General features: G+C 49.4%; 1 protein-coding gene across 5 annotated transcripts in view; it reads left to right on the forward strand.

The window, feature by feature from the left end:
* The first annotated feature begins 287 nt into the window (after positions 1-287).
* The window catches only part of SETBP1 (SET binding protein 1), a 348,007-nt gene continuing 328,439 nt past the window's right edge, over positions 288-19,855 (forward strand). For 3 of the 5 annotated variants that reach the window (XM_053664235.1, XM_053664238.1, XM_053664239.1), the window contains exon 1: positions 288-1,383. The gene's annotated coding sequence lies outside the window, so the exon portion shown is untranslated. Of the gene's footprint in view, positions 1,384-1,945; positions 2,011-16,633; positions 16,697-19,855 lie in introns of those variants that run through there. The other 2 variants (XM_053664236.1, XM_053664237.1) reach the window with 2 other exon arrangements.

Here is a 19,855-nt window from a genome sequence, read left to right on the forward strand (position 1 = left end):
ATGCACACAAGCATCTGAATGCATAGATGTCGCCTACCAAAAAATAACCCCCTGAAAGTGAAATGTAATTACCAGGTTAAAAAAAATGCACCCAGTTTTCAGAGCCTATCACATCTCTCGCCTGGGCGCACAACTCCCCCCCAACACTGCTCCTGTTGTGTCAGATAGTGGCAGTGTTGAGCCCGGGAACCGGCGCCGAGCCCGCGGCTGTCCCCGCGGCCGCCCAGTCTCCGCGGCTGATTCGGGAGCGCAGGAGCCACTGGGCCGCGAGGGCGCTGGGGAGCGGGAGGGGCTCGAGGGGCAGAGAGGGGTCCCCGAGCAGCCTCCACGAACTGTTTTCTTCCTCCCGCGGCAAGAGCCCCCCACTCCCTCCAATCGATCGAAATTAACCGAAATTCACTGAAAGAGGGAGGGTGAGGGAGAGGTCGCTCGTTACTGGCTACGCCTCCCGGGGCTCCAGCCGGGAAAGCGGCCCACGGTCCGCTGGGCGAGCAGTGTGGGCTCCCGCGCCCCCTCGGAGGCGGACCGAGGGTGGCGGTCCCCGCTGGGCTCCGCCGCGCGGCCGCTCCATTCCTCCCCCCTCCCCCGCCCGCGCCCTCCCCCTTCCTTTCACCAGGACTCCGGGACTCGGGAGAGGGCGCGGGAGGCAGGCACACGGGCCCGACCCCACTCCAGCGCTCGCCGGGGACGCGGGCGGGCGGCGAAGGGACGCGGCGGGGGCGCGGGGCGGGCGCGGCCATGGAGCGGCGGCGGAGGCAGCACTAGCGACAGCGGGCGGACCAGCGAGCGGGCGGCGGGGCAGCTCGGCACCGCGGACCGAAGTGCACAGCTCAGCAAAAGCGCCCTCGCCCTCCGCGCGCCGCCTCCTGCGAGCCCAAACCCGGCAACATTTTTTAAAGCTCCAAACCAGCCTTTGAAGAAAAAGAAAAAAAATAGCATTGATCGGAGAGACGGGAATATACATACATATAATTTTTTTTTTTTTTGGTTTCTGCTAAAATTAGCCGGCTCGCCGCGCGCCCGTGTGCGAGTGTGAGCGAGTGTGTGCGTGCGGGCGCGTGTGGATGTGATTACTCCAGGACTCCGCGGGCTCCGGAGACGCCATTTTCCCCCTTGAAACCTCGCTCCGTCAATCGGCGGCGCGGCGCGGGCGGCCGCGCCGGGCGGGAAGCGCGGGGCCGGCCGGGGCGCCCGCCGCCGCCTCCGCGCGCCCGGGGCCCCCGCGCCCCCCGAGCGAGGGCGGCACGCCCGCGACTCGCCGTTTGACAGATGCTCGTCGCCATGGAGTTACCGCAGCAGCACCTTTGGGGGCTCGGGCGAGCGACCGGAGCCGGGATCTGAGCGAGCGCCGGGGCCAGCGGAGCCGGAGCCGCCGGGACATGGGTGAGCACGCGCGGCGCGACCTTGGCCCGGGAGCCCGGCGCCCAGCCTCCCACCGACGCCGCGGGTCCCCGCACGCCGGGGGCCCGGGCGGTGTGTGTGTGTGTCCTGCATGCAAAAGTTAACGTCGCCTCGCCGGGGCTTTGACTTTGCACGGGGCGGGAAGGGGGAGTCAGGGCCGAGGGGGCGGATGCCGGTCCCGGAGAGACTGCCGAGGATGGGCGCGATTCCGGCCCGCTCACGGGTGGGCAACGATGCTGGCTCCTTCGGAGTGGCCCGTTGGTGGTGGCGATGGTGGCAGCTTCAGGCTGCAGGGCTGGGAGCTTATTGAGTTTCGCCTAATCTGATTCTCCCCAACCCCCCCCCCTTTTGCACCCTCCCTCGGTCCTGCCGCCGGCTGCCAGGGCTGGCGGGTTTGGTGTTGGAGTGGACTCGGAGGGGGAGGGGGGAGGGAAAGGGGTGGGAAGGCGGCAGGATTTTTTTCCCCCTCTCTCTTTGTAACTTGCAGGTTAAGTGGAGCTAGAGAGCTACATTGTAACCTAGTTGGATTTTTTGGGGGGGAAATGTATCAGAATCTAACGTGTCGTTAATAGAAAGAAGAACAGGGACGAAGTGGTCCAGCCGGCGAAGGTTGGTGTGTACTTGTGTTGTGGCTCTGTGTTAGTCTTTCTCTTAAAACCTTAATCAGTGGATCCGAGTATCTTTCCTGTGCTCTTTGGTTTTGGGACTCTTAAAAGACAAGAATTCCCTTAAAAGCAGACGAATGCCTTTTCTGAAAGCACGCATTGTGTGTGTTTCAAGAGGAGCCGTGGGCTTGGGAATTAAGGGCAGGCGGTTTGGTGGTTTCCAAGTGGGAAATCACTCCGGAAAGGGAGCCCTTCAGGATCGATTTATTGTTTTTGTCTTTCAGATCATTATCTCTTTGACTAAAATACTGTTAGAGAAGTTCCACAGAGACAAAGTCAGGTATACTGGACTGGGCAGATCTATAGCAAGATGGTGATAACGGTGATGCTGTTTTTGGTGTCTGTTTGCGATGGGAGCATTGTTGGATAATAGCAATTTCTGATCGGCAGAGCATGCTGGTTCTAAAAAAATAAATAACTGCCGAAATGCTGTCTTTCAGTCCCCCTCCCCACACACTACAAGCACCCCTTCTCCCCTGACCCACATCAATTACAACAATTCTGAAATCGGATCCAACTGGAAATATTTTCTTTGGAGATCAGAAAGTTGTGCAATTGGAAGTAGGAGATGAGGCTAGAGGTCCTGGAAGTGCCAGGTGGCGGGGTTCTTACTGCCCCCTGATGCTGGGTGTATTCTTTATGTGTTGTGTATGTGGGTTCCGAGGGTGTGTATATCAGTCTGAAAGGACTGTTGAGGGAAGGATTTCCGATTTGTTTCCGCTTCAAATAAACTGTCCTGATAATCTCATGGTTGACGTCTAATGCTAAAAGGCCAATTTGTGTGTCTCTTTATCCCTGCAAAAGCTCTCCTCCAAAAGGGCAATTTATTCTGGAATTCTACAGCCGCTACTTTTCTTTCCAGCCCCCCCCTCCACACTTTTCCCTGAAGTTTGGTTGGAGTCCATGGTCTTTACGGAAATATAATATTACTTATTTTTCTTTACATGATTTTTTCATTCTCTTCCTTTACTTCCCTGCTTTTCTGTTTTTCCTGTAGATTTGTACCAAAAAACAAAACAAAACTTTATAAAGTAGCTGTCACTAAAGCTGTCTGGCAGTTCAGCCCCAGGTCTTACCCTCCTTTAGTTCACACCGGCCAATTGTATTTGCCCCAGCTGAACTCATACTCAGCTGCAAATGCTTGTGTGTGTGTGTGTATTAAGAGGTGGGGTTTCAAAGAGGGACCTGGAGAGGGAGGAAGGGTGGTGTTCTGTGAAGGCCACATCTTCCCCACTGGGGCCAGACCCGACTGGTCTGGGAGAGCTTCCTTTGCACACCCCAGTTAGAGGTTGTCTGGCTGGGATGGGGAGGCGGGGCCAACTGGCCAGGGGGCGTGGAAGGGAGGAGAAAGTTTGTGGCACTTTAAAATGTAGCCAGTTTACAATCCCAGGTCACTGTCTCCTGCTTCTCCTGCTTTCCGTGGCTTCCACCATCCCAAGACTCCCAAGGCAGCCTGAGGGAGGCAGGATCTTTTCTGCTCTGACCTGGGAGTCCCAGGTTTCAGAACCAAGTCTAAGATGCTGTGTTTTCTTCCTCTAGTTAATCGAGTTTCCTGCTAGAAGAGAAGCAGGTCCAGACGGATCAGAAGTGTGTGAATGAATGCAGTATTTGCAAATTTCAGAGAATATAGGCTGAGAAATTAGGAAGATCGGGTACTCTGAAAGTGCTGTTTTGCACACCGTCTCCCCTCCCCCATTAATTTTAAAAAATGTCTTAGTCTTGGGAAGTTGAATTGGTGTTAGAGCTGGGCTGGGAGAGCTGCTTGCCACTATAGTAACCTGAGCTGGGCTGGGGGGAGGAGGTGGTGAGTGAACGCCAGTCCGCAGCCAGAGGAGGGAAACCGACTTGTCTCTGTTAGCAGGGAAAATAGATGTGTCACTGGAATAAACAAACTGGAAGTGGGGGAGGGGAAGGCGTGCAATGAACATAAGGCGGAGTGTCTGGGAGGCAGCAGTGAGGGTTAGGAAGGGGCCACTTCTAGCTTTGGAGAAAATATCAACTGCCTTATATGTTCATGAATGGGCTAGACAAGTGATGGTGTAATCCGATCTTTTGTATGTTAACATCAGAATGTTACATAGGAAGGCACTGTTGGCAGACTTAGTTCTGGACTTCACTCAGGGGAAGCCTGGGGTATCCCTGGGTGAACCAAGGAGACCTTGGGGCCGTGAGAGCTTCTGGTCCTGTACTTGTATTATTGATGGCAAGCTACTTCGTAAATCATTTGACCTAAGAGGCAGTGGTAGGGAAAGAGAAAACAGTGCCTGGAATCTTTGCAGAATCTAGTTGAAAATGGTCAGTGGGAAGAGGCAGGAGGCAGGAGTTTTTGCTGAAGAAGAAATAAATAGGTAGTCACTTTTCCATGGTTTCCCAATTCTGTTTCTGCCATTACCTTGACTTTCAGTTCCATTCGGGACCCAATCAGTATTTGTCTGACACACAAATGCACCTCCAGAAGGGGCGAGTTCTTTCAGTCGGTCAGTATTTTTAGTTGTACTTCAGTCTCACTCTGAAGCTTCTTTATCCCATGCAAGAGGAGGAAGAAGAGAAGTAGCGAGATGGACGGGACGTCCCTTCTGGATTCCCGAGGAGTTGCCGAAACTTGGCCGGGCCTCAGCCTCCCAGAATGCCAGTTTTTCCCTTGGAGACTTGAAGTTTTAATTGAAACCAGAAAGCTATTGAAGGCAGACCCGGCCAATGAAACCTTGCTTTCTCTGCTGCTCAGGAATGGGAGATAAATAATTTTTTTGCTGATGGCATTTCAAGTTGCTTCAGTTCTGCTCCTTCCCGGAGGATGGGGTAAATCTTTATGAACATATTAGCATTGTCAGGAGTTGTAGCGCGTTAACAAATGGTATGATGTTGTTGAGTTTGCTCCGGGACCCACTGAGGGGGACAGCTCTGGTGGGGTGGAGTGGGTGTTCAGGAGGCTGCTGTGGTCCTGGAGAGTTGCCTTAAAAACAGGAAGCCTCGTAGAGTCCTTGTCACATGTCACTGTGCCTGGTCCTTGGGTTCCTTTGAAGAAGGGAACAAAAACAGTTGAATTCCATTCCTATGCAGTGGCTTATTATGAAACTGGGTGAGCTTTCCAAAATGTTTTGGGCTGGCATTAGGTAAGAAACACTATCAGCATACACATTGCCACTGGTTTAGGCCTCTTTTAGAGCTATTTCTAAAGGTGACCTGGTGTTTCATAAACTCTTCATCACATGGAATACACTTCAGGCAGCCAGACACCTGATTGGTGCAGAAAATTAAACACCAAGGTGCCCGCAGACTGTGCTTCATGAGTGTGGGGGAAGCTCCCTCCTACATTCTTGTCTGGTTCTGAGTTTTCATTTCCATTTTCACTTAGCCGCCCATTGGACCCTGAAGCCTCCTTTGGCACACCAAATTGGGGCAATATCAAGTTTTGGGGGCTGGTAATCTTAGTTAGGTGACTGAGTCCAAGTTTGTGGCCCTGACAGTTCTTGTCAGGAAGTTTTAAAGGTTCGGACTGAATCAGCTTCCCTTTCAAAGTGGGTTTTCCCCCCTTAGAGGGTGCCTTCTCTGGTGGAGGAAACATTATTTTTTAAAAATGTCTTTTGGCTTAGAAACCCACAGTTGACTTCCTGTCCAGTTCAGAGCCAATGATGCCAGGATAAAAGGGAGAAGGTGAGCCCTGGCTGAGTTGCTCAGCTGGTTGGGGCATCGTTCCTTACACCCGAGGGTTGCAGGTTTGATCCCTGGTCAGGGGCACTCACATACTAGAGGCCACCAATTGATGTCTGTCTATCTGTCTGTCCCTCTCTCTAATCACTTGGGATGAAGAAGCCATACCTCCCCAGGGACTGATGACAGATTCTGATGAGCAGACCTATGTAAAACAGTCGCAGGGAAAGCTGGCTGAGCTGACCTGCCGGCACGCGGGGGCCTCCGCCTTCCCACGTGCTCGGGAGAGATGGGGAGTGAATGGTGAGCGGATTAGACTTCCAGGACTTTGCCAGGTTGGGAAAATGTTTCCCTAAACCTACTTATTTTTTCTCACTGAAAATATTCCTTTCATATGCGTGGCACTTTGCCCTTTTCAAAAATATCTTCATATCCTGTTTTCCCCCTGATTCTCCTAGGGAAGGAGGCCAGATGGGCATTTTGTCCTCATTCATTTGTGGCTTTTGATACCTTGACTTGCGTAAGTGACAGAAGTTGATGGCTGAACTGGGATCCGGCAACTGTATTTTTAAAAATGTGAAGAATATCACACCTGAAGTGACAAATCTGCTTTGGATCCTGTCCTCCCTACTTCCCAGCTAAATGACCCCCACCAAGTCATTTAACCGCTTTGAGCCTCAGTAACCTAATCAGTAAAATAGGGATAAAGGTGCTTATGCTGTCTACTTCACAGGGGTTGTGAGGATTAAATAATACCCGCTAATTTCTGTAATTGAAGTCTGAGAGGATTTCCAAGCTGCCTCCTGGAAGCTGGTCTTGAGATCCTTGTCGCCGTAGCACGCAGATGAATAAACCCTTGATAGGACCAGAAATGCCCACAGGGGCCCCTTGGGTTCTACGCCAGTCAGGGAATGGTTGTTGTCTACAGTCGAGGTGACTCATGAGGAAAAAATCAGTTGGATTTGTGGATGCTTACGAGGCAGTGCCTATCAGAAACTCGGCGTCTCAGGCAACATCCAGTTTGGACTAGAGGATGTGTGGGTGCTCGGGAAGTGCTGGAGTCAAGAATGGGAAGGGGACAGGGACCCAGACGTAGAGACACCCAGAGGGGAGGCGGAGAGGAGGGCGGAGGGGGAGGGTGTCCATCAGGACAGTGATGAGCAGGACATTCAGGACAGAGTTTTTAGCCTCTGTAAAGGGGCAAGTTGATAGCAGGATTACCTGTGTCCTGGCAAACCCAGTGATTTCTCTGGAATTGGGGAAGGCCTTCACAGTCCATTTGTTCCCCGACTCTCTTGGGTCACCCCTCTTCCTTTTTCCTTTCCGTGATTCCTGGTGCACCCGGCTTAGCGGCCTGCTCCAGGCACCTGGCAGTGTTCTCTAGTGAACCCATTTTACACAACACACGCAGCCTCCGCTCCTGCCACACTGGTTTCTGTGCTGACCAGGGGTACTCTGTGCACATGTCCACCTCCGCCCTCCAGCCCTCAGCTCACTCTGTGTCACCACCTCCTCTGCAGAAGATGTCCTGATTGGTCCCATCCAGCCAGAATGTCTGCCTCTTAGGACATCAGACCAGCCCCCTCTCAGCACCTCAGGTCTCCAGAGCACTTCAGGTCTGAAGCACTTGCCTGGCAACCTCCTCATGTGGCTTCTCTGTTTGTTGTCACTACCTCCCAGCTTGTCAGTCCTTGAAGGAAGGAGCCAAGTTCGCCCCATGAAGCCCTGCCCCTGCTAGTGAATGGTTTCTGTTGCGTGAATGAATCACAGAATTTATGCAAAGATGGAACATTAACAGGGAGGGCTGTTGAAGGTGTGCCGAAGCTCTGCACTGTGGAGCAACACAGTGAGGACCTCTTAGACAAAGTGAATAATAACCACTTAGGTTAATGGCTTTTTATGGTTTTGGCTATCTTTCAGGGGCAATCGCCCAATCTCAGTTTCTCCCTCAAAGCCTAAGAGTTAATGATGTTTTACCACATGTATATTGTACCAGTCACTGATTCACTCATTCCTTGAATCGTCAGATATTTATTAAGTGCCTACTAGAGTCTCATCATCACAATAGCGCACAGAGCTCTTGACTTTCTCTGAAAGTTCCAATGGCATTTTCTGTCCACCAGTGCTTATTTTGGCCCTCAACCCGGCAGACTTCTCAGTTCCTTCAGTCCAAGTGCTTCCCCACTTCTCAGTGATGGAGTGAGCCTTGGCTGCAACGACAAGGCTGAGCAGAGAAATGCGCCCAGAGAGGACACTTCCAGGGAAAGGCTCCTGAGAGGCTGCCACAGGCTGGGCTGGCTACTCCTTAGTATGTCGAGTCGGACAAGTGACATTGCCTTTCCACTCCTTTATTTGGAGCCACATTGAAGTGGAAGAACTCGATTCCTGTGAAATCCTGCAATTCTACTTCATGGCGGCCCAACACCCTTCTAGAGCAATCCCCCTGAGGACGAGTGTGCTTTGCTAAGTGTTTACTCTGGGGAACTAGGTTACAGAAGGGAAACAGGATCAGGAGAAGCTCTCCAGTTAGAACTGAGAGCCAGACTCGGGGCACCAGGCAGGGAGAGGTGGGAAGGTGAGCTACGTGTGAAGAAGAATGTGGAGGGAAGAGAAAGGTTGCTTCTCTACATCTTTTTTCACAATTGGTCCTCATTGGTGAAATAGTCGAGACAAGGGAGATGAAGCAGACAAAGGCGGCTTCTGGAAAATCTAGAATATATTCTCTTTCTGGGCTTTCCTACTGTTTCCTAATGTGTCCTGTGCCCAGTAGGCATCTGGGACCCCTGCTGTAGTTACTTGGTAGGCCTCATGGATGTAGGAGGCTGGGTATTATTTGTGTGTGTGTGTGTGTGTGTGCATGTGTGTGTGTGTGTGTGTGTATAGATTTCATCGGGCATGACGACTGGAGTTATGACTGTGTTCCTGGGGTGTCTTCTCAGTCCCCACAGCAGAACCTGCCCTGCCCTGGCCTGTGTTCGGTAACTACTAGTGAGTTGGTATGTATGCATTTTGAGGTCAAGGGGAGTGACCCACAGTTTGTCCAATGCCAGAGAGAGGCCTCTGTGCTTTGGGTTGAGGTGGGACCAGGAAAGCTGGGCTTTGACCTGAGGCTCTGTGGAAACTGAGCTAGAGGTCTGACTCTAGGCACACGGATTGGATGTGGAGGAAAAGGATGTTCTGCAAGCTGCGGAGATGCTGCAGTTTACCTTAGGACTCAGGGTGGGGGGGTGAAGGTACCTGCTACCGTTAGCCTAGCTGAGTGAGAAGCAATTTCTTCATTATTCCTTCCCTCTGTCAGAGATGTGCAGTTCTGTCAGTGGAAAGAAGCTGCTTGGGGTTTGCACTTGGAGCTGGAAAGACGTGCAGGCGGGAGATGCTGAATTTGATGAATCCAACACAGCAGCCTCAGCACGTTCATCAGAAGCGTTGGCACTGTTGTTGTGCTTGTAGCAAAATAATGAAATCTGGGTGGCAAGTCCCCTTGCAGTTGTTGGTGGCTGTGTCTGTGACCTATTGTTATTTGAACAATGAGAGCTTTGATTTTTTTTTAAAGTATTGATTAATAATGGTGGCTAAAAAGGATGATTTGATGTGAAAGCCCCGTGGGCCTGCTTTCTGCTCATTATTTTGTACTCTAGAGCTCGATTACAGTCGGTTTTTTGATCCTCAAATATTTATTAAAGTCTCAGCGTTGCAGCTTGTGTGAGCCATTGTTCCTGGCACTGTTGGGCGGGAAAGGTCTGGTGTGAGATGTGGCTTTTGCCTGTGGAGAGTGGACAGTGTCTCTGGAGAGACAGACACGCTTATTAGCTCAGACGGGAGGCAGCAGCCCGCCCCCGAGGCGGGAGCCTGACCTAGGAAGAACCGCATTGTTCGTGTGACCAGGGCTAAGGTGTAGTCTGGGGAGGCTTTGAGGAGGATGTGATTTGGGTTCGACGGGGGAATTAGAAGAACGGGACACTCTTGGTGGTAGAGTAGCTTTTGCACAAGAGCAGAGGTGGGACAGAGTTTGAATGTGGCTTTGGGATTGGGACTAGAAAGGAGTGCTGCATCCGGCAGGAGGACCAGGGCGGCCCTGGTGATGAGGGTCAGCTGGGTGACATGGACGGGCTGGCCGGCTGTAGCCGCCGTCTTGGTGGTCTGAGGTCTTCTGACCACAGCGTGCAGGACAAACCCCAGGGCCCTAGAAATTGGTCGCAGTCTGGGTGTCCAGAGTTTTTGTTCAGGCTCATCAACGCTTCAACCCTCTGATTCAGCAAACTTGGCTCGTTGACATTTCAACACGAGTATGACCAGACTCTGCTGGGTGCTGTGGGGACCCCAAGAGATAGAGAGAACCTGGTGTCTGCTCTCAGCCTAGTGAAAGAGACCATAGGAACTCATGAAAACCAGGGGCGGGACAGCAGTGGGCAGGCATCTAGGGCCCAGTAACTGAACTCCACCGGGATCTCAGGAAACCTTCAAGGGGCAGGTGGAACCTGGGCCGAGTCTTGAATAATGGGACTGTCTTGGGTAGAGCAGCAGGGGAGATACTCATCCTTGGAATGCAGAAGCACAAAGGAGACCACTTTCTGGAGACCAGGGTTTTGTGGCGCATCAGGCAGCAAGACAGACGGGATGGGGTCCTGTGCGGGACAGGCCAAGGCTACACTTCTCCCCTGAGCTGGGAGGGGAGCCATGGCGGGAGTTTTCAGAGTGAGGGGAGCACAGGGTGCTCTGGCCAGAGAACCTCCACACCCACCACACCTGAGAGAACCCTGACCTCTGACCTGGCTGCCCACCCGTGCTCTCGTCAGCCTCCAGCTCTTCAGTCTGACATTCCGAAGAGTGTTCTTTAGAACAAAACCCCCAAATACATATAAGCATTCAGATGAGTGAGGATCAACCCCTCTGAGGAACAAAGATCTCCATGATACTCATCGCCGGGAATTTAATGTATAATTGGTGAAAGACGTGTACGACTTTTAGTCCATGCAATATTGAAATGATAGTTCAGGATGCCGAGTGAGAAATATAAAGGAAGGGAAAGGGAGCTAGTATTTGTTTAGCTCTTTGGTATGCCTAGCATCTCTTTTGTGTCAGAAGCACAAACTTGTAAGTCACAGATGACGCTTTATGTCCAATTGACAACAAGAAAAGCAGTTGCTGAATCAAGTGGTTAGGAAGTTGAGGAATTTGAATTAAGACTGAGCAAGGTATGGATTCAAAATTAGAGGACCTAGAAAGAAAGAGTGTGAAATTTATCATCTGCTTATTCAGTTTAGTCCCATTGCCTTTAGGGAAGTCTGTCATTTTCATTCCCAATTCACTAATGGCATCATGGTGGAGGACCAGGGTGTAAGTGACTACTAATACTGGGCATTTAAACACTGATGACACTGTGGTCCAAAGGAAAACAAATGACATTTGGAATCAGACAGAGCTATTGCTGTCATTTCAATACATTTCTCAACTTCAGTTTTCTTACCTGTAAGATGAGTACATCCATCTCAAAGTTAAATCGATTCATAAACTTAAAGACCTCGTTGTACACTAGGTGCCTGTTAGAAGTTAGAATCCGTTTCTTTACCTTGTGGATCCCTCCAACTCTGCTTGCACAGGACGTACTATGACCACATCAACTTCTTACAGGTCTGCCCTGTGACATTTAACCTATTGAGGTGCCATTCTGCATACATAATTTATGTTTTCCTTGTAAGATTCTGTGAAGACATTAGGAGGGCAGACAAGAAAACTGATGCCCAGAGGGTTTATGTGGCAAATCAATGGCAGACTGCTTTTGGAGCTCATTCTGTGGAAGCAGTCAAGAGTGTTTGGTTGAAAGCCGGCATCGCTTTACGTTTTAGAGACATCATGATGTACAAGTAAAAGCATAGGCTTTGGATTTGACTGTGCATCTGGCACAGGTAGTGTGTGCCCATAAGCAAACTGTTAGTTAACCTTCCTAGACCATCGTCTTCACGGCTGTGAAATGAGGGCAGGTCTCTGCATCATCACAGGGTTGTTGTCCTGATTAGCTCGATGAGGCCCCCGAAGGCCACTGGTTGTGTTTAACCCCTGCTCTCACTGTAGCTGTGTGCCTTCCTAAATTGCGCAGAGAAGTGCAGGCCACAGGTAATTTGCCAGAGCGAGAGCTCAGACGTATAGGCTTGAGGATCAGCCCAGTCCAGGCTTGAGAGAGGCTTCCCCCAGGGCCCAAACCCAAGGCTCTTTCCATCCCTTGTGTTGTGTTCCTGGTTCCCAAAGGAGGCACTACTGTTGCAGCTGGAGCTGGAACTCTTTGTTAACACATAGCGTGCCCAGCCTCTGGCTTCAGAAGCTTGATTCTGTTTCCCAGTTGTGGAGATCCCCAGGCATCGAGACTGATTCTTAGTTTTGTGTTACGCTCAGCCAGGGGGAGCTGCAGAACCAGTGAAGTTGATTAAGAAATGTCAGGTACCAACCGTGTCTTTGAGGGGGTCCTGATGAGGAGGTAAAGCTCAGCACCAGAGAAAGCCTGAGCTGCAGGGAGCCACAGAATTCACAGCATCACACCCATTGTTCTACACATGAAGATGGGGAGACAGAGGAGAAAAGGGGACTTGCCCAAGGCCACCAGTGCCAGATGGTGGAGCAGGGAACTGCATCTGGATTTCAAGACTGAACTCAGTCTTATTTCCTTTATGAAACAAACTAGGAACAAGAGGAAAACAATACTCAGCAGCATCAAAATACTGAAGTTGGCAGGTAGATATTAAACTGCCCCTATGTGCTTCCCATTGCGGAGGGAGATGGAGAAGGTCGTTCCTCGGGCTTCGCTGGGGGATCTGTGAAGAGAAGGCAGCGTTTAACCAAATGCTCGTGGGTGATACAGACTCTGGGAGTAAATCAAATTTTCCCCAAATTTTGAAGGTGCAATAAGGTGATCCCAACAGGTTCTTTCATAAGTATCGTATTTAATCTTCCATTACTTTTTAAGACAACCTTGAGGTAGAGTTATTACCCAATTTCCAAGTGAAACTTGAACAGTTTACATATATTTTCCAAGAACGCAATTACCAGGTGAAAAGGAAAAGCCAAGTAGTCTAAACCCGTGACATCAAATCGGTGCTACTTCCATTCTTTTCCAGGAGAAACGTGGCTGGGACACTGCTGTCAGACACCTTCTGCTTGTGTCCATCTTGCTCTGACCTGCAGTGAAGGCTCTGTCAATCCCAGCCCCCCCCCCTCATGGAAGTCCTGGTCTGGGGGGAGGGGTAAATAAGTGAATGGGACATTTCGATACAGTTTGCCAAGCACTTTGATAGCAGAATGCCCAGGGAATTTTGAACCAGACTATTTGTCAGTATGAGTGTGAGGCCGGGGTGCGTGCATATGCACATGTGCATATGTGTACACACAAAGGGAAGGAATAGAAAAGGAAGGTCTAGCCGGTCTGCATGAAGGAGGTGAAACTTGACTCAATTCTTGATGGGTGACTGAGAAGTAACCCAGTGGAGAATGGAGGAGGGGCAGGCCAGCCAGAGGAAGTAGCAGGGATTCTGGGAGTGATGCAAGTCAGTGGGATTTGGGGGAGCCACAGCTCAGGAGAAGCTGCTGGGGAATGGGGTGGGTGCAGTGCTCAGGGATCACAGCTTGGAGGAGGTGCACTGTGATCAGGAAGGTGCTGCCCAGGTGTGTATTATAAAAGTGCTCCGGAGTCTGAGCTTCATTCTTTGCTGTAGACCATTGGCGCGTTTGCAGGGTCAGAGAACTGTGGTGCACAGCTGCTTTTGCTCTTGCTGATTGAGAGCTGGCTAAGGGTTGGGTCGCTTGATCGATTTATCAGTGTTTATGGAGCACTGACTCCAGGTGTTTCTGCAGCAGGAAGGATTTCAGAGACCCATCATTCAGAGTCCTGGGAACCTAAGTCAAATGGCACCTGGCTGACCTTTGACATAGCCTCTCATTCAAAATTCACTCAGTGAATAATTTTGAGTGTTGCTCCATGGATCGGCGGTTGTGCCAGGCTCCGGGGGGCGGTCTGGGGTGAGCCAGACAGACACAGCTTCTACCCTCAAAGGGCTCACCTTCTGGTGGGGTAGGCAGCGCTGAAACCAAGAGTGGCCCATGCACTAATTATAGAACACAGTAAATGCTCGGGAAGAAAATTCTGTGCAGTAAGGGCGCAAAGCTGGGAGTCCTGCTCTGCATTGTGAAGCTCAGGGAAGTATGATTTGATCTGGGCCTTAGTAATAAAGAGGCATTAACTTGAGGATCAGGAAGAGGATTCCAGATACATGCAAAGTACCCCAAGTTGGAAAAGTCACTTCCAACTCGTCACCAGAATACCTTACGAGACATAGAAACAGGTGAATGCCCAATCACCCCCAAAGCCAAAGTCAGACAATCTGTCACCAGAAGCTGAGATGGGATTCTCATAACTACAGGGCAATGAGCCAAGGTTGGAAATAGTTGTTTGTAGTCAGGTAGGCTCACCCTCCATCCTTCTTTACCTTTTACCCCCTAGGACCAGAAACTCACAATTTCTGTCAACCAGGAAGGTAGTCATCAGGTCTACTGCAGGGGCAGTGTTGATAAAAATGGTCTCTTCTCTCACATTATTGCTTGCATTCCCAAAGGCTACAGCTCTCAGAAAACAAAGGGCGGGGCTGGAGGAGAGAGATTTGAGAGGAGTGGAAGAGAGGCATTGACTTCTGAGCAGAGAAGTTTCCTGGAGGAAAGCTCTGAGACACTGACCTAAAGAGTCTTTGTAACAGTGCATATTGTGGATTTCAGCCTTTTAGAGTTTGGAGAATGTGGCAGAAGGACCCCCTCTTTGTCTAGCAAAACAATAGTAGATAGATGTCCGCTGTTTGTGTACCCTAGTAAATGCACAATACTCTATTTCCCAGATTTTAAAAAGAGATTTAAAAACAAAAAGATTTTTTTTTTATTTTTAGAGAAAGGGGAAGGGAGGGAGAAAGAAAGGGAGAGAAACATCAGTGTGTGGTTGCCTCTCATGAGCCCCCTTCTGGGGACCTGGCCCACAGCCCAGGCATGTGCCCTGACTGGGAATCAAACTGGTGGCCCTTTGGTTCGCAGGCCAGCACTCAGTCCACTGAGCCACACCAGCCAGGGCCTATTTCCCAGGTTTTTGTAAAGCCTTGATTTAAGTGTGGTGATTCCTGTGATGTGAGCCTTTCCTGCCATGGACAGTTTTCAAGCTGTCATGTCACCTTGGTACCACTGAATGTAAAGTTGACCAGACACTCACTTGGTAGGCTCTCGGGAGTCCTGGGCCCTGGCTTCAACACGCCACTGTCATTGTTCACTAGGAACTGGGGTGATCACATCGCTGATAACAGCATCAGCTCTGAGAGGACGATTTGACTGGCTTCGAGATGGATGGAAGGTAGAATCAAATGGAGACCAGCTTTTTCTCTCCACCAAAACTACCCTGTGACTTTGTCCTCACTAAAGCATGAGTAAAGAGAAACAGTCCACAACGAGACTCAAAATACAGTGAGAGGAACGGTATTAGGGTAATTATTTACTACAAAGCAAAGCAAGAATTTTAGAAAGCTGCCAGATACCTGCAATAGGAAGAAGCATGACCCTGCAGAACAGGAACATAAAGGAATAAGGAGGGAGCGTTCTGAGAGGCAAAGACATCAGAATCAGCTGAGAGGAGGACGAATAAGGTAAAGAAAGATTGCAGGGATGCAAAAGGTACAATAGCAGAATTAAAAATTCATAGTCAGTAAAGGCAAAGGGAGGGGTGAAATTGAATCAAATTGATATTATGTAGGTCAGATTAGGGCAGACTGTCCCACAATGAAAAATAAAGAAATAAACACAGTAGGAGAGGGAATGAGAGAAATGGAGACAGTGCTGAGGATTCTAAGCTACGAGCTTAGGACAAACCTAGAAAGAAGTGAGATCCATTGAACAGAAGAAATAATGAAGAAAATAATTGATGGGAACATTGCTGAAATAGAAAGAACCTACATCTATAGATCCAAAACGCTTGTGTTCCAGGAAGAATAAAAGGAACAAGACACTCACTCTGCCATTAATAAAATTCTACAATGGTGCAAAATGCCTTCCAGGATCAAGTTAAAACACGTTGCCCACAAAGAAAACAGAACCAGGCTGGTCCTCATTTTCCATCACTTCAAGTGCTGGAAGACATTCTATCGAGTTTTGGGGGAAAACATCAGACCTGAAGATTAGATAGTAGGCAGGGCTGAAAAAATTGCATTTTCATGAAACTCTGCAGTTAGTTAAGAGTTCTCCAGGACTGCAGGTGGAGACTTTCTAAGACTAGGAAAAATTCTTCCATCTTGAATATGTGAAGTGGGGAGAGAAGGTACCTCTAGGGGCTTGTTTAGGTCATGATTCCCTCGTCCCTCAGAAAACTAATCCTGTAGGTTATACTATCCAGTTCGGAGTGTCCCCATAGGTCTGCAGCTTGCAGAGTAAATTACAAAGTCTTTGAATATGGAAGAGACCTTGATCTCACTCCATGTGTTGCTGAGATAAGTTTGGCATAAGGGCCTCGAAGTGGCTATCAGTGGGAGAGAGCCGGCAGAAGGGGCCAAGTTTCTGGACTCCTCTCCCAGTATTCCTTCCAAGTGCGTTGCCTCCCTCTCCTTGCCCTTCTGTCCCCTGGGACCTCACAGCCAGTTATTTCCTAAGCCGTTTCATTGTTCCTATGTGCCCAGCCTCCTCCGTGTCCCACGGGCAGGCATGGAAGGGTTAACTTTTGTTGGACTGGAGGCCTGAGCCAAGTACAGAGTGTCCACTGTGTGCCCGCCCCCTCTGGAGGAGTCGCTGACTGCTGGAATGTGACAGGCAAAACGTTTTCACCTTGCTCGGGCTTCCCCTCCTCGTGAGTGTGTGAGTGAGTCAGTGAGTGCCTGTGCTCACACCCGCGTGTCGGCAGGGGTGCACCCAAGAGGACTCGCAGTCGTCTCCCAGACTCACCAACAAATTGAACTGTGACTCTGGGATGGCAGGTAAGGGCTGGGAGGAGGCGAACGGAGAACAACAGCTTTGTGTGCTGGAGAAGTAAACAGACAGGTTAGGTTTCTCTGCTCTTTGCTTTTGAAAGCTTCTTTTTATTTTCCTAAGGCGAGGGGTGCACGTGGACCCGAGGGGCTGGGTTATAATCCTCAGCACAGGCGGTGGATTTTGCAGGGCCTGGTTGGGTGGAGCTGCAGTTGGAGCAGTTTGAACCACGGGACTTGGAACAACTGTCACGGGGCTCATTCATTTTCAGCGAGAAGTTCTCCAAGTGCCCAGGCCCACACTGGGTGCTGAGGTGAATGTGAGTTGTACAATCACAGTCTGCCTCGGCCTGAAACTGAAATGGAATAAGATGTGTGTACTCAAAGCAATGAGTAGACAAGATAAGACTAGTATTTAGTGGCAAGCTGTGCAGCTAGGTGAGAGGAAGTCAGGCCAGGGAGGAAGCCAATGCTGTGGTCCAGAGTTTATAAAATATGGCCATTAGGAAAGGACGACTTGGACATGACCTCGAAATATGGGGAGGATTGGGATCTGCTTGTTCATTTGTTCATTCATTCCTCCATGCAACAGACATTTGGAGAACACCCGTTGCGTGAGAGGCATGGCATGGATTGATGGAAGGAGATAAAAGTAAAGATTCTGTAAAAATACTAGGGCAGAAACAAGTCTGAGAATATAATGCTACTGTGGAGACTGGTATGACGCGAAAAGGGAATGCAAGTTGGTGGCTAATGAACCCTAAGACTGGATTCTTAAAGTGAAAAACCTGAATGAAGAGTCTGGAATTCGTGTGTTCCCGAAGATTAGGATTATTAGAGACTGCATTCCTGCTCTGTCCCTGGTTTTTATTCTGTCACATTCACAGTGCTGTGGTCCAGGTCCTCATGTGGCAAGAACAGAATTTCAGCTGAGCATCTCCTTATGCCCCGCCCCTACCTCTAATAGCAGGTTCTGTTCATTCATATCTCACATCACATGCCAGATTATCTTCCTAAAGCATAGCCTTAATAGCATCCCTTCCCTATTGACATCCCTTAAATGGGTTTTCCCATTACCTGTAAGATAAAATCCAACTAATTAGCATGACATTCAAGAATGCCCATGATCTGGCTGTGGCCTTTTATCTGTAGCCGCGCTACCCACCAGTCTCCGGTTTGCACCTTGCCTCTTAGCCAAACCTCACGTGTCTCTTCCCTGAACTTTGTGTGCTCCTGCCCCAGGTCTTACCTCGCTTCATGCTCTTCCTCCTTCCTGCTCACTCTACGTATTCAAGACCTTCAAGGTCAAAGCCATATTCTTTGCTCTCCTTGAAGTCCTCTGGGGTGGTTTTCTATCTATTTGCGTATACCTTGCCCAAGTGGAAAACACTTTCTCTTCCCTTTGTTCTTATCCTTTATTATAGGTCATATAAAAATCTGTTTTATTTTTTAAGTTACTCGTTAGAGTATAACCTCCTTGTATTTTTATCATGTCCCAGGATTTTGTGGAGAACTGAAAAAAATCGTTGAGTTTTCTCTTTTTGTGTATCTCTTACTACTTGAGTTTTAACTTTTGGAACTTTGTGTTCTACATCAATTAGTCAATGATTTATACCGCTAAATATAAGAAACTCTGAAGTGAGCCATTTTTAACAGAAGGCAATTTATTAATATGAATAATACACCCACCTTATACATCTAATCATTCCTCTAAAGTTTAGGTTTCACCCTCTTCTCTCATCACTGAACCTGCAAGATGCATTGTCTTGTGTGTGGTTCAAAGATCCAGATGGGTTTAGGGTAGGAATACTTTATGGGGAATGTGCCTCACCTTTTGCCCTGACTCAGGGGTAGCTTTATAGGTAGGTACCATGGAATTAGAATCTAACATTATAGATTCCTGCCAGAGGGAGTCATAAGAAAACACAGCTTGTAATTTGTATGGCCGCGGAATAGAAGTGGAGAATGACCTACTAGTCTCTTACTGCTTGACCAGCAGGTTCATGTTCTAGGGCATCACGGTGTCTCCAACAGCCAGTGTAGTACCTGACACCAGGAAGAGAGGCCTCAGTGAATGTTGGCTTCAATATGAATTTTTAAAAATTATGTAAGGTCTTGGGTAGGTAGGCAGATCTGTTTAGATGAGACAGAGAATCTTGTAAGTGAATGACACATCAAGTGTCATCTGGTCTAACTGCCCTCCCTTGGTCCTAAGTTGGGACTTGGTCCCTTTGTAGCATGGAGCATGGGTAGCTGGCTCTTCAGAGTTTGCCAGCTTCAGCAAAGATGCTCATGTTCTCATTAGGCAGCTTCTTGTCTCCCAGAAATGCCACATTCATTGGGTTTTCCCCTAAGTGGAGGCAGTTGTGAATGTGTCTTTCTGCAGGGCTGAGCAGTTTCCAAAAGCTGAGTATGTTCCTGGGTGTCTCTGGGGAACAGGTCCACACTGAAGCTTTAACCGCCTTGCTGGCTGATGTCTTCACAGGGCATCAGTGGAAAATGCACTGATTCCAGGGGGAGAACATACACACCCCCGTCTTCAGGATCCAGTTATTGGCTGTTCTGAACGTGGCTTTTCAGGCATCATTGAAATTTTATGGTGGGCACATCTGCTGACCAATTACTTAAATTGCTGGGCGCTCTATGGTGGAAACCTAAGGTGTGCAATAATGTCCTCTGTTGGGAAACTTTGAGAGCATTCAGGCATTTCGGAAGGCTTGAGTGTGACCTCACCTACAGCACAGGGGTGGAAGGAGATGGTGTTTTGAAGTTTTGTACAACCCCAGGGCTCTAGGTTTGGGCTGGAGAATGAGCATTTGGGCTTCCTTTTTGGTTTGAAAATGATGAATTGTGGGACACGGAGTGGATAAAGTTGAAAGGTAGTTTAGCTGGCCCTCTGATGGTCTGGACAAGGCCCGACTGATTTTTCTCTTTTCTTTCTGAGGAAGGCACAATCAAACATCCTGGCACGGGGTGGTGATGGGGGCAGGTGTGGGGAGCGTGGTGGGGAGCAGGGGCAGGGCTATTTACTGACCCTTCCACAGGCCTGTGAAATGCTACCCTCTCTCCCTTTCTCTTTTTTGTTGTCGTGGAGATGTAATGCCCCTTTATTTAAGGACCAGAAAGAGACTTAAAACTGTCCCAAGTGACTATTTTTATGTAAATAAT

The sequence above is a fragment of the Artibeus jamaicensis genome, unplaced genomic scaffold (genome assembly GCF_021234435.1).
Source record: "Artibeus jamaicensis isolate MK-2021 breed Jamaican fruit bat unplaced genomic scaffold, CSHL_Jam_final contig_354, whole genome shotgun sequence".
NCBI lineage: Eukaryota > Metazoa > Chordata > Mammalia > Chiroptera > Phyllostomidae > Artibeus > Artibeus jamaicensis.